Source organism: Camelus bactrianus, chromosome 3, assembly GCF_048773025.1.
Source record: "Camelus bactrianus isolate YW-2024 breed Bactrian camel chromosome 3, ASM4877302v1, whole genome shotgun sequence".
In the NCBI taxonomy this organism is placed as follows: Eukaryota; Metazoa; Chordata; class Mammalia; order Artiodactyla; family Camelidae; genus Camelus; species Camelus bactrianus.
This window is the reverse complement of record NC_133541.1, coordinates 134134126-134148805: the sequence shown is the minus strand read 5'-3', so window position 1 is coordinate 134148805 and position 14680 is coordinate 134134126. Positions and strand designations below refer to the sequence as shown.

Sequence of the window (14680 nt, the reverse complement as noted above, 5' to 3'; positions counted from 1 at the left end):
AAGTTGGTATACAATTCAGTAATGACTCACTAACCCTTTGAGGTTTGTGTTATTGCCCTCATTTCTATTCATGATTAAACTGGGGTTAAGAGGAGCACACAGGCCTGCCCAGGTCACCCATGGTTAGTGTAGAGTCTGGTGAAACTTGGGCTTGGGATTTCCTGGCAGTATCATCATGATTCTCTGTGGCAGGGAGCAGCATTCACATTGCTTGATTATTCATTCATTCAACAAGCATTTATTGAGTAAACTCTGTGGGTCAGATGCTATCATAGATTTATCTGATTCTTCAGCAGTATGGAGAATCCGGTAATGTTTCCTTCTTTTTTTTAATCTGAGAAAATTAGCTCTGAGATGTTATAAACCGCCAAAAGGAAATATAGCTCATAAATGAGGGATAGTAAATTTGTACAGTTCCTTCTTCTTATGCAGGTGGGACCCTAGGCATTTTACATTTGTAAAGTTCCATAATCCAGATATATTCTTGTAAGGCAAGGATTTGTTTTTAATTGAAGTATACTCATGTTTACAATGTTGTGTCAACTGCAAGGTTTTTTTATTTTTCCTTGAATTTGGAATTCAAAAAATATTTTTTGAGGGGGGTAAATAGGTTTATTTATTTGTTTCATTTTTTTAAAATGAGGTACTGAGGATTCAACCGAGGACCTCATACATGCTAAGCATGTGCTCTACCACTGAACTGAACCCTCCTCCCCAAAGCAAGTTTTCTTATCAAGTATTCTGCATCTTAGTAGTTCAAATAAATTGGAGTTGAAATCCAGGTCTTTTGATCCTACTGTGTTTCTTTGCATTATATCCTGCTGAGGGGTGTGGAAGCAGTTCCTTTATTCATTCCTTTATTCAGCAGTTTTGAGCACTGACTTTGCATCAGGGCCTGGCTAGGTGCTTGGAAACAGAAAACAAGAAATGACCCTTTCTGCAGAGTTCGGAAGCCCAAACCAAAAGCTGCGTAATGTGATCCGACCTGCGGTAGCCATGTGCAGATGCTGAGGACAAACTGTACCCCCGGCTTTGCTTGGGCTCCCCCTGCCTTCTGACTGGTACACACCAGGTCACCGCAACCCAGTGAGGCCCGCAGCCCGCAGCACAGTATGTACCTCGGTCTCCTCTTCCCTCTCGTCAGGGCCTGCAACATGAACATCCCTGACTACGTGCAGTGTGCTTAGGACCACCAGACTCTCCCCGTGGTGGTCCAACCCATGGGGATCATCTCAGAGGAGAATTTCTTTTGCATCTATAAGCGAATCTCCTTGGTGAGGCAGATCATCCCTTGCGGCTCGCAGTGGGCACTCTGTATCCACTACAGTCACCACTATGGGCCCGAGAATGGGTGGAGCGACTTCGAGACCCACCGCAAGGTCGTGGGCCTTGTCACCATTACCGACTGCCTCTTGGCCAAGACCTTCGAGAAGCTCCACGTGCAGAGGAGCTGTATGGCACCACGCTCTATGACTCTCGGCTCTTTGTCTTTGTGCTGCATTTGGGAGGTGGCCGAGCAGCCGCGCACCAACGTGGCCTTCAATTTACGAGGACTGCAGGGTGGTGGAAAAGAGGATCGAGGACTTCACTGAGTCTCTCTTCATCATGCTCAAGTCCAAGTGGCTGGACTATGCATCCGACAAGACTGGGGACAAGATCCTCCTGCTCTACATCCTGTTTGAGAAGGAGGACTTTGTGGGATTGGACACAGAGAGCAGGAAAGTCTACCTGGATGCCCGGACACCCTGGCTGTGTGAAGGGTTGCTTCCCTACATCCAGAAAGGGATCAGCAAGGAGGAGGGCTGTCTTGTAGCCAAGGCGTGAGGGAAGTGAAACCCGCCGGTTTTCAGACGTTTAAAAGTGAATCCGCCTTTGTTTCAGAGAGATACTTTTAGGGTTATTATGGAAACTTACTCCCGCTTTTCAGCCAATTCCCCTGGTGGGACCCCTGGAGTTGCTGTCCAATAGAGTAGCCAAAGCCACTGATGCTAGGAGAGCTGGGGAGGAGGCTGCTCTGAGCTGAGATGTGCTCTAGGTCAAATGCACATCAGACGCTGAGACTTGTCTTGTAAAAAAATGTAAACTATCTTGTTTCTTTCTTTATTGATTACATGTCAAAATGATAGTATTTTACATACTGTACAATAAGTAAGATATGTTCTTAAAATCAGTTTCTAGGGTTTTTTTTGGGGGGGGTTACATTTTTAAATGTGGCAACTGGGAAACTTTCTTTACATGGCTGTCATTTCATTCCTGTTGGACAGCATGTCCTGGGACAGTCTCATCCCTTTGCTTATAGATGTCATGCTGAATCCTGAAACGCAGAATGAGGTGCTGGTTGAGCTGGGGGTGGAGCCAGTGTCTCCTGCCTCCCAGGTCCAGCACCTGCACGGCTCAGGACCTCTCTCCATGCCTGACAACCACCATGCCAATTTAGGACAACAGAAACACTGCCAGGGGCTTCCAAATGAGCTCCTTACTCAGGGAAAGGCGTGTCACGGAGCATGGGACACAGCAGGGAAAGATTCGTCCTCACTTTGTCCCTGTGATTAGGTCAACGGACCCACTTTGCCTTGGAAGTGCAGACGAGCTCTTCTGGGCTGCCTACCACCCCACATTCTGCTCTGTTTCCCTGTGTATCTATCGAGATGTCCCTCGGGAAGAAGAAGGTGAGATGCCTTTGCCGAGAGGTGGTCCCCCTTTGCTGGGGAGAGTGTGGGAATCTGTGCCACCCCGACCTACGGCCTCGGGCCTTGAGTCTGGAGAGGGCTCATGGTGGTCCCACAGGTGACGGTCGGAGGGCCTGGCACGAGCTGCCGAGCCTGATGTGGAGGAGGGTTTCTGCGATTCTCTGTGAGTCTTAAATCAGATTCAACTTTCTGGTTGTTGGTAAGTTGGAGGAGAAGATGCCAGAGAATTGATAAAAAGAAAGTCCAGACCAGTCCTGTGAGTGACAGGCACAGGGGACCCGAGTCCCACCTGCTTGTGGTGCCTGGCGGTCTCTGGATGAATTTTCACTTCCTCCCCGGACATACCTCTATATCTTAAGGAAGGGGCGAGGCTTGTCGTCTCCATGACCTGTACTTGTCCTCAAAGGGCCCCGTGATCTACACGGCTTTCTCCCCTTCTGCTTCTTGTAGATGAGCTGGCAGATGTAGTGGCCTAGGCAAAGCTGAGGACACAGATGCCAGCATCGTGCCACTCCCAGGCTGGCTCCATTCCCGTCACCTGTCACCTCCTGCTGAGTCCCCAGGCGTCAGTCAATGTCGGTACATCGGTGCAACGTAAGTAGGGACCAACATCTCCCCCTGGACATAATGGTGGGTGAGCAGTGGAAGCCTGGAGCCCTGCCCCAGCCCCCTGACCAGTGCCTCCTCTTTTGTCACAGGAGGCACTGGTGACATGTTTGCTCAGCAACTGCTTGGCTCTGAGTCTGCAGACCCACCAGAGAATACCAGCTTGTTTTTGCCTTTTGAAGTCTGTCCTTGGGATTTGGCGGAGTAGCTGGTTGTGTGCTTAGCCCATAGTGGTTGTCACTGTCACCATTGTTTACCCAGATTCTTGTGTACCAGGCATGGCTCCCGGCATCAAAATACAGCAGCGCATTAAACCTCCCTCCTGGTGGGTCTGTCTGTTTTGGTACCGTAAGGGCTCAGCCAGCATCTGAACGTAAGTGAGATAACGCGGCCAGTGAGCTCCGTTCAAGTAAGTTCTCCTCCAGTCACTTTTACTCCATTGTTTCTTTTACTATTACACAGTCATTAATTTTTTAAACAATGCTTTGGTGCAGGAACAGAGCCTAATTCTCTCCTGTTACTCTTGGTGGGAGTGAGTAAAATTGTCCAGCTTGAAATGCGACCACACTTTGTAGCTCAAAATCTGTTTATACGCATCTAGGTGAAGTTTAGGTTTGGGGCGCTGACCACGTTGTGGTCCCCCGGCAGCGCCTCTCGCCTCAGGCCCCTGCCTACCCTGCAACAATAGGTGAGGGTGGGTCTCACCGTCCCCTCGTCCCTGTCCTCACCAAACTCACCTAAATTCTTGTAATTGCTGTCAGTTATTTTTGTTCTCATGTGTTTCTAATTTTCGCTGTTCCTCTTTTCCTTTTTCTATTTCCCTTTCTATCTTGTACCGCCCTGTGAGCATGTTGTTGCGTCTGAAAAGTGGACTGTGCACACCCTGCATTGGAAATAGCCAGATTGTCCTCCGTGCTGTCCCCATCGCTTTAAAAAGCAAAAACCTTAACAGTTGCCTTGATCCATATATTATCCTAGTCATCTTTTTATTTTCTAGATTTTTGGAATTTTTGCTTTGTTAGCACATCACCCACTGGTGTTTGATACCTGTTAAAATCCTTGCTTTGAGGAACCAGTTTGGTCCTCCTTATGTTTGGTGACAAATGCGCCCTTATTAAATTTGATTGTTTTGAAGAAGTGAGATGTGAATTGATTTAGGCGGCTGCTGAGGGATTTTTTTCAAGGAGTATTTAAACTTGGAATGTCAAAATCTGCAGCATCTTCCTTGATTCTGGCTTTTCGACAAACGTGCTTGGCACGCGGTTCAGGGCTGTCGCTGTGTGACGTGCGTGACGTAGCTTCCTGGCCGGCGGTCACTGGTGAGAAAGTGGCAGTCTCGGGGGTGAGCAGCTGCAGGGTATGCTGTTGGAAGAAGCAGTCACCGGTTTTTTGTTTTTTGTTTTTTCATTCACCTTCCCGGTGCCATTTAACTTACTTTGCCTTCATAGAGAGGCAGGAGCGGGTCTAAACTCCATGCCTCTCTTATTTTCCCTTTACGAGGCTGGTTTTTCTGAGTATCAGAACAACATGGCCTTCTCCTAAGTAGCTGGCTCACTTGGATCTGGTGGACATAGGGACCGCTAAAGGGGACTGTAGCTTCCTCTCTGCTCCATCCGGTGGGCATTCAGAGCCGGGTCTGTGGTTTGCCTCAGCAGCCATGCAGTCCTCCCTGCACCAGCCTTTACTATTAACCCATTATGGCAGTAAATAGCTGACTCCGTGTCTGTCGCAGCTGACGTCCACCACTGACGGCCGTGTAGTTAGTTTGCGGTAGTGAGTCTCCAAAACCCTAGTCAGCTGTGAAGTGACCTTGCATTCTCACCCACACCCTGGTTCATCTCACCCGGGGGAAGGGTTTGGCCACCACCGTCATGCTGGCCAAGAGACCTTGTTTCACCTTTCATGCCTTGGTCCAATTGTGGACACTTCATCCTTCACTGACTTGGTCTCGCTTGAGACAGGCCAGACATTCTGAAAGAGCCCATCACATTCTGGGGGGGAACAGAACACAAGAATTGCAAGTAGGAGTCTAGGCTCTCTGGGTTGGCAAATGCAGGCTGGGATCTGTGAAGGCTGGACTGTGCCCTTCACAGGCCTTTCCCGTGGCTCCCGAGAGCCCAGGGGTCGGAGTGAGAACAGCCTTGCCTGGGTTCCCCCATCTTCATCTGCTCACTGGCAGGTGTGTCTGCTAACTAGGAACTCCCCCAAACCTCGGGCCCTTCAAAGTTCAGACCACAGGAGAACCTTGAGTCCCTTCTCCTGGGCCTCCTTTGTGAGAATCCAGTGCCTTCTGATGTGACCAGCGGCAGGAGATGCCTCCCCCTCCAGGGAGCTCTCTTCGGAGGACTGTGACGCACTGCACCTTGCTGTCAGCTTGTGAGGTTCCATCCGTGGTCCTTGCAGAACCAGACTTGAGACTGGCTTAGCAATAGAAATGACAAGACTGATTCCAGGGCAGGGCCGGGGGGAGGAACAGGGGAAATTGAATGTGACCTCAAACACCTAGGTGGGTTCTGGGTCTGTTACTAAAATCGGGAGCCTGGGAGGTACCTGCCAGGAATCGAACTCTAGAGTAAATGGTGGACATGAGGCATTTTTAAGATTCCATTTGTCATCCAAGTTAGGACTTCAAAGAGGCACTCGGGTCTATGGCCCCGGGGCTCAGGTGAAGGAGCAGGACCACAGATACACGTTGGGAGTCGTCATTCTTAGCTGGTGTTCACAGCCGTGCAGGTGGATGAGCTCATCTCGAGAGGTGCAGACTGAGGCTGAGGCGGGTCAGGGCTGTGCCTGTGTTGGAGGAAAGCCCAGACCATGCAGCTTTGGCGTGTCACTCAGTGGCGTTTGGGATTTTCAGAGCAATGGCATTTATCCTTAAGGGTCTTGGGGGTGGGCAGGGCCACCCAGGAAGAAATCTGAATGGAGGGTTGTGGCCACGCGTGCGCATCTGGGGATGAAGCAGTGGCTGCATGTTCCAGGAGGGGAACCTCTTCGGAAGCTGGAGTCGGAGTGGGGAGTGTTGAGAATATAGTCACACTCACCTGTGAGGGAGGGACAGAGGCCTAGGGAGTCTCCACCCTAGCGGACTCTCTTTCCCACGAACAAAAGGCCAGCAGACAGAAGATTTGAGGTGAGAAGGAGCCAAAGTGGAGAATGGTGGTTGGACAGTTCTGGAATTGTCTCCCTGCAAAATAGAGTTAAAAAAACCCAGACTCTTAAGAACATTGATAGTGACGTTGGAGGAGATAGTTCTTTTTCTGGCGTCCTAAGGGTAAGACATGTATCCGGGGATACACAGAAGAATCGGGCAGTCTGGTCAGGGGCTTGACCCTTACCAGGGGGAACAGGGCAAGTTCAAAGGGGGAGAAGGGCAGCAGAGGGAATCTAGCCAGGTCTCGTGTCAGGTAGCAGTCGGCCTCACTACTTGCGTGTTGCATTCACATCCGTGCCTCCCAGGTGGGCGGTGGCAGCCCCCTTTTGCAGATTGGGAAACCTTCTCAGAGGGGTTAAGGAATTGGTCCATTTCGCGGCTAGTAAATGCTGTAGCAGGATTCAAGCAGGGCCTTGTCAGACTTCAAGGGCATGTTCTCTCTACTAATTCCGGTACCTCCATGTTGTACCTGGATTGGTGAATTGGGTCAGTATTGGAGCCTTTCACAAAAAGTACGATTTAAGTGCCTCAGGACTCTTTCCCAAATCTCAGTGTTCTTTAATTGTTCAGAAGCACCGCAGTGCTTTTCGCCCCACAGAGGTAAGGTCTTACTCTTTTGACGATGACGTGGTTGCAAATGACGTACAGGTGCAAAACCAGACTTAGCAGCTTCTGAAGGGAAACTCTCCAGTTCTCCCTTGATAGGCTTTCTTCCACGGGATGTAACCTGCTGCACCGTAGGTCTGAGCTTTCTGTATGGAGTGAGGGTTTGATATCCAAAGTTAGCAAGTAAGGGTCAGATGGAGAAAATCGACGTTAACAATTTATTTTGGGGTTTCATTAGACAAGATGCACTATCGCTTAATGGCCCATATAACGTAAGTAATTGAGTACAGAACTTTGCATTCCTTACTTTCTAATGAGAGCTGTCTTGCATCGTAATGTTGTCTGCTTTGGAACTTCAGCTCAGCCAGTAGGGCACCTGTCAGTGTGTTGGTGTGATTGCATTTACACAGTGCATGTAATCTGGGCTTCCTCTGCCCCAAACACTCCAGTGCAGAATCATAGGCTGTAGCCATCACTTAGTTATACAAATACTTCTACAACTATATGATACAAAAAAAAAAAAAAACAAAGAGAGAGAGAGCGAGAGAGATTGCCTTTATCAAATTTCCTTTGATTTTAACTGCAAACTGTTGTTGAGCAGCTCTGGTTTCCTTTGGATATGAATATGTACATTTCTTTGCATGTAACTTGGATTTTAGACTAGAACACCAACCTCTTGCTTTCCATGAGCCACAAAAATCATAGCCAAATGACATACGTATTAAATATTTTATTCTTTTCTTCTGAGACAGAATCCTTGAATCTGGGACTTGGGCTGTGATTTTGCTTTTTGCTCTTCCCACCCCTCTTATCGTCTCACTCCTTTTTCCCACGTGGCCTCCAAGAGTTCATGGTCTCAGAGGAGCAGGTGGACAAACACCAGTTGGTCGCCAAGCAGTCCTGCTGTAGAGGGATCCCAGCCAAGAGCTAAAGGACTTCATCAGAGAGGGCTTCCTTGAAGAAATGGGCTCTACATTCAGTTATGAGGACAGAGTAAGAGTCAGCCAGGAGAAGGAATCAAGAGGGTGACTCAGGTTGCAGGAGCAGCCCGAGTAGAGGCCTGGAGACTTGTGGGGTGGGGACTCGGGGAGAGTGCACTGTGTGTTCCAGGGTGGAGGGTGCCCCTGCTTGGGAGGACACTGGAGTGGGCCTAGGGATGGAGGGCTTAGGAGGAGCTTGGTTTTTTACTAGAATTGACACAGAATAGGCAGTGAAGGGTGTCAGCAGAAAGTGACCCTCAGGAGAGGTACTCCTGGTTTTGCTTCTGATGTTCTACAGAAAGAAGGGGTCGGGGTGGGCGAGAGCAGCTCTGCCCGTCCCTTTGAGACCCACCCCTTCATTCATTTATTCATAACACATGCAATTCTGAGTGTCCAGGGGAGAGAGGGTGGACTCACAGTAGTAAGCAAAATGTATTGCTTCTTGAGAGTTTAGCATTGTCAGAAGTTGTCTTAGCGTAGAATGTTCTAGGAACAAAGCAGGGGCACCTAACCCAAAGTGTAGAGGTTCGAGGGAAGGAAGGCTCCCTTGACAAACAGTCAAAATGGGGTTGGAGGCAAGTGGGAAGTAGCAGCAGTTCAGGGGGCGCCTGAGGTCACTGGGGACCTGGGTACTGAGGTGAGGCTTGGCGAGCAGCGTCGGGGGTGTGGCTAGAACTCTACCAGGGAGCCTCTGAAGGGTTTGAAGTGGGGGTGATGTTATCAAATTTGTGCTTTGGGAAGGCTGTCCTGGCTCCGTGTGTGTGTGTGTGTGTGTGTGTGTGTGTGTGTGTGTTTGTGTGTGTGTGTGTGTGTGTGTGTGTGTTTGTGTGTGTGTGTGTGAAGCAGGGAAGAGGGGGAGAGTGCCACCAACTGGGAGGGTCATTAGAAGACCATTGACAGGCTGGGCGGCCACCAGTGGGAGAGGGGCGTCGGGGCTGCTTGGGGACGGCAGGGGCAGTGTGAATGCCGGATTTCCTCATGGGGAGAGCTTATTAACGGGGACCCCCTAGCGGCACCTTGTGGCTGGAAGAAAACGGATGCAACCAGGTGCACTTTTCTCTTCTTCCCTGCATTGTGTGATGATCTTAGCTCAGCCAACATTTGGAAGAGAATAGCTAAGTTTCAGGGTAGCACAGGACATTGTTGAGCTCGTTCGAGAGAGATCTGATAGGATTTAGTCTTGTGTTGAGATCTGCATGTTCACTTAGCTAGAAACGTCCCGTCTTTTGGATTTCCATAGGGGTATTTATTCTTGATAAAGATTGCTTTCTTGGTGAGAGGAAATTTAATACAGCTGCTGTGTTTCTCAAAAAAAATCTTATCTTTTAAGAAATTTAATATTCAAAAGAATAGCAAAATTTAAAAATGATAAAGTAAGGCTTTGGTGTAGTTTCTTTGGTTTCTGAGTTAATGTAGAGTTAGAGCCTTTGCATTACTTAAATAGCACATCCTTGTCAGTATTTAAAGAGCTGTTAGTGAGCGCCCCAGGCCCCACTTCTCAAAGCATCATTAAATCTTGCTCTGAAATAGTGAAGTCATAAAGGTCTTGTTGGCAGAAGCCAAATAGTTGGTTTATAATTTGCAGCATAGCACCCTTTATAAAATAATAATAGGTTCAAAATTAAGAAAGTGGAAAATAATTGATTTTTTTAAAGCTGAAACATAATCTTTCTTGTGTTAATGTTGCAACTGGAAATTTCGAAAAGAAAAATCCTACTGTAATATCATCTATGTGGAATACATATATGTCTATCACGTTTGCAATGTAACTGCGCAGTGGTTTTTGAAGTCAGGTCAATTCCAGCTGAGTTACTGGCAGTGATGGTTGCTGGTTTTCAATGGAAGACCCTAAATTTGCCTTCTTAGCTTTATTCTTTTCTTTTCTGTTCTCTCTCTCTCTTTTTTTTTTTTTTTTTGTAGTGAGAGGGCTCAGTAGTGCTTTGCCAGCATGATTTTGGGGCAATTTGGGGGCAGATATCGTGCACAAGCAGTGAGAAATTTCCATGCATTTTACTTTCCGGACATCACCATGGAACATGTGGGGGTTTGTGCCTGCAGGCCGGGATGCTACAGGACTCCCTGGTCCATCACCTTTATGTCTTGGAGCTGCTCCAATCAGTGAATGACTTTCTGTGTCTTGGAGGTAAGGTGATCTGATGCAGATGATCAGATGTGTAACTAAGTACTGTTACTTGAAATAGAAAACCTATCAAAAATGGCTCTAAAATACAGGATGAGGGAGGAGAATTGGCTGAGCTGCTTGCATGGGGAATATTCTCAGGTGACTCCCTCATTGTGTCTCCTGTCACTCCCCCCCGAGCCCTGCACGGCAGTCATCGTGAAGCAAGCATGCACTTTCTCAGAAACGCGCTGAATTTCCTTGTGCCTCTGTTTGTTGGCTTTTTTTTTTTTGAAAGCACATCTTGCCCTTTGCTTAAATGCCATCCCTGCCTAGTCACCTCATACACTCATTCGTCTGGAGCTCGTCCATACATAGCTGCTGAATGGATGAACAGAATGTAGTATCTCCATGTAGTGGAACATTATTCAGACGTAAAAGTGAATAAAAAAGAAAAAATAAATAAAGGGGAATATGAAAAAGGCCACCTGCTCTGGGAGGTCCACACTGACTGCTCAACCCGCCCTTTTCCCTTTGAAACCCAATCACTTATGCTCCTCTCTACTCTTTTGGATAGTACTTACCACCTTCTAATAAACTTTAACACTTTCAAAAAAAAAAGCGAGATGCTGATACCACTTCAACCTGGACGAGCCTTGATAACAGCACGTTAAGTGAAAGGAACCAGACACGAACGGCCACATATTGTTGAATTCAGTGATCTGAAATGCCCAGAATAGGCACATGCAGAGGCAGAGGGCAGGTGATGGTTGCAAGGGGTTGGGTGGAGGGGGGTTGGGGAGTGATTGCTAGTGGCAGGGGTGTTCTTCTGGGATGATGAAGTGTTCTAGAAATAGATGGTGGTGAGGGCTGCACAACCGTGAGTGTGCTGAAGACTGCTGAGCGCTGTCTCTGGGAGTGCCTGTGGTTAGGGGCGGCTTTATTTTGTTCTCATCCTTGAAGAGTCATCTTGTGCTGAGGCCATTCTACTCCTGTGAGTGGTGAGGGTCAGAGACTTTGCAGAGTCATGTGTTATTTTCCCACTTGCTGAGTGTAGGCAAAAAAGGTTTAAGCCTGAGAAAGTGCTCCATCTGCAGAAACGTCTTTTAGTTTTGCATGGTGTAAAATTCTTGAGAGCTTTTTAATCGTTGAGGACAGCCTGTGGGGGGGAAACAGCCCGTGAATCCTGGGTGAGTCCCGGAAGATCTGCGCTTCCCTCCCTGGCACGGGTGGGGATTTCACCCCCGTTCAGGCAGTGAAGGGCCCAGACCCGAGAGCGGAGTTGACAGTCGTGAATATTTACATGTATCCGCTGCTTCATCTTGGATATTAATTTCAAGCTGAGTCAGTATGTGGCGGCAGCCTCATCCTACATCAGGAATCTATAGTATCTGTTCTTTGAGGTGAAGACCTGACAGACTTGATTATTGAAGAGTCTCCCTTGAATTGATATGTCAGATTCCTTTGTCAGTAATAGAACAGCAGAATTATAGACGTCCTTTATTGCCGATGTGGCCTGGAGCAGGTTTAGTCTCTGTGCCTCAGTGGCCTTATCTTCGGTTGGGGAAGATGATAACAGTGCTTCCCTCAGAGGGTCTGGTGAGGGGTGAGTGAGAAGCACAAAGGGAAGACTTACACGTGATGCTCATGAATGACCGAATTTAGTGCTCCCAGCCTGGTGAGGCCTCAGGGGCAGAGATGGCAGAACAGTCCATTCGTAGCCGGAGCTCGATCCGTGTTGGCAGCTGTTATGATCAGGATCACCCCTGTGGGTTATCAGGCAGTTTTAAGACTTGGTAATATGAATTCATGAATAATGTTAAAATATTAGACAACTCAGATCCGGTTTACATAGTTCTCAAGATTTCCTGTGAGAAATGGATATTTTTTTCCCCATCTTAAATCTGAGTTGATTCTCTAAAAAATTTCTGCATTCCTCCTCCTTTTTGAGTTAATTCTCCATTTCTTAAAAAAAAAGTTTTTAAATGGAGTTACTGGTGTCTGAACTGAGGGCCGCATGCATGCTGAGCATATACTCTCTCAAGTGAGGTATAATCTCCCCCCTGATTTTTTTTAAACTTTACTTTCTTTGTATGCAGAGGTTAGTGACCTCTAATTCTTTTTCTGGAGACTTGTCCATGAACCTGTAAATCTATAATTAGTGGACAAAATTTGATTTATTAAAAAATCAATGGAACATTCTGCAATCCATTCAAAAGGAAATGCTCATTGACATAAAATGTTTCTCCTTTATGGTGATTTCTAATTTTTGGTCTGCCTTAACTTATTAAAAGTAATCCTCATCATCATAATGACCAAGCTTGCTCTGAATGGACACTTACCTAAGGCTAAAATGCTTTCCTCATGTTTTAATTCATAGCAGGTGTTTAAGGGTAGGAATCAGTGTCTCCTTTTCTGCAGCTGAGGGGTTGAGAGACGGGGCAGCTTGTCCCAAATCTCACGCAGCTGGCGCTGGCAGGCTCAGGGCTGGAACCCAGGCTGCACAGGATGCATTCTCAATGGCTCCTCTGATCAGCCGCAAGTTGATTGGTTTCCCGAACTCCTGTGAGTCCATAAATGACCGATTTTAGCGATCTCAGCTTCATGAAGCCTTCAAAGGAGAGACACCAGTGAGAATGTTAGACAGAGTGGCATAAATTAAAATCGTACAATGTTGCTTTCTCAGGCAATGAGTTTAAAACTTTATATTTTTTTTATTTTAGTGCTCTGTAAACACTAAAATCAAAACATTAAAAATGATTATAGTGCAAAATTGGAGTGGGCTTTGAAAGTCCAACCATTTCTAATGATGTTGATTGTTTTTCTCTAGTGGTGCTTATTGACAGAAAAATTTACAAAGACTGAATTGTTTCTATGTAGTCTTAGTATGGAGGAAAGTTTTGTCAGTGAATATTGTAAGTAAAATCTTTACTCTTTTCTTTCCTGATTATGAATATGTAAGTTGTTTTCATGGCTTAAGTACATTTCCTCATTTGTGAAATTTGAGTGATGCCCTTTACCTTGTTTGACTGTGAGAGGTTGACGCCTTATATATGAAGCACCCAAGAGCTGCTTAGTAAAAATATGCTGTCACAAGGACAGATAGTTTAGAAGGATCAACTCTGAATACTAAAGAGGGTGGCTTGTTTCTGATGCATATTCAATATGCATATTTATGAATATATGAATATGGCTTAAAGTAACAAGGATTCAGGGTTTTGTGTGTGTGTGTGTGCAGTATGAAGTTTTAATGAAATCTTTATCATTCTAGTGAGACAGGGACTAGTTAAATCACCTTAAGCAGACGGCCTTGAATATTATTTACACAGAATGTGTGTTGTTACAACTCAGAATTCATGTTGCCGTGTAACCATCCACTCAGACATTTAAATTCGTAGGAATCTGACCAGAACCATTAAGTTTAGAAAAATCTACATTGATCATTTTCAGGAAATAAGCTTCTCTCTTTTGTGATTAAAGAAAATTTTGATTTATTTTTCTGCACTCTTAATAGGATTTAAAATATCAAAACATTGATTTGACATGTCACTTTTTTTAATAGAATAAATCTCATGCTGTTTAAATGTGCAAATAAATGTTTTTGAATTTCAATACACTTGTATGCTTTCCTGGCTCTTTGAGAAGTATTTTGCAAGATACCTAGATTAATTACTGTTGGAAAAATACAGACGTGACTTTTATGAATATAGGCCAAGTACAGATCTGTTGGTTTTTGCTACAGTGCAAGACATGAGGCCTAGGAGAGATTTGCTGCTGATTGCCAGGAGGACAGATCCCAGATCTCAGTCTCCCCTCCTGTAAAATGAAGTGGCTGGACTGGATTCTTTCTTCTACTAAGAAGTTTCCATGAGCCTGTGTCTTTTGTTTATATTCAGGAGTATTAGCAATGTCAGATTAAATACTGAATACACCTCCCTTCCCCGAAGCAAAGTGCAGTATGTGCTACATAAGATATAATTATCTGATTCTTCTTTCTGATCCAACAGGCAATTTTTGTGTTGCATCTTTCCCAGCAACCTGGAAGGTGTTTTTAGCCATAGGTGGTGCTGTTGCACCTTCTAACAGTCTTAATATTCCTTTTGCAAAAGAAGGTTTAACAAATGTTATTTTGTTTTGATTCCGTTGCTTGGTGCTTCAGAATAGCACAATGTCCATTATGTCTGTCTACCTGGAAAAATTATTCTGCGTATGTCTTAGACTTATTCTGTCATCTCGCTGTGAACATTTCAGACTTGCTGTGCAAACAATGGCAAAATCTGTCTTTTCTTCCAGTGTTAGCAACCAGTGAGCCGGAATTTTATAAAGCAGCTAAGAGCGGCCTTTGGAGCACCTTAAAGCTGGAAAGTGTACTGAGTTCCCTGAGTATTGACCCAGCAGCTGTGTATCATTTGTTGGGAGGTGATTTTGTACATATAAGAAGGGGTGTAGTTTTTTGTCTTGGGTTTGCGTGCACGTGCTGCCACTGAGCCACGTGAGCCTGAGTTAGTTTGCTCTGAGTTTTTCCCTC

At 46.1% G+C, this 14680-nt stretch overlaps 1 long non-coding RNA gene across 3 annotated transcripts in view; it reads left to right on the top strand.

Annotated features, from left to right (window-relative positions):
* LOC141577143 (uncharacterized) overlaps nt 1–14680 on the top strand; it is a 114397-nt gene that overhangs the window by 3338 nt on the left and 96379 nt on the right. For 2 of the 3 annotated variants that reach the window (XR_012505773.1, XR_012505776.1), the window contains exon 2: nt 3141–3284. The exons of the other annotated variant lie outside the window; for it this stretch is intronic. This is a non-coding gene — a long non-coding RNA (uncharacterized LOC141577143). The remainder of the gene's footprint in view (nt 1–3140; nt 3285–14680) is intronic. 3 annotated transcript variants of the gene reach the window in all.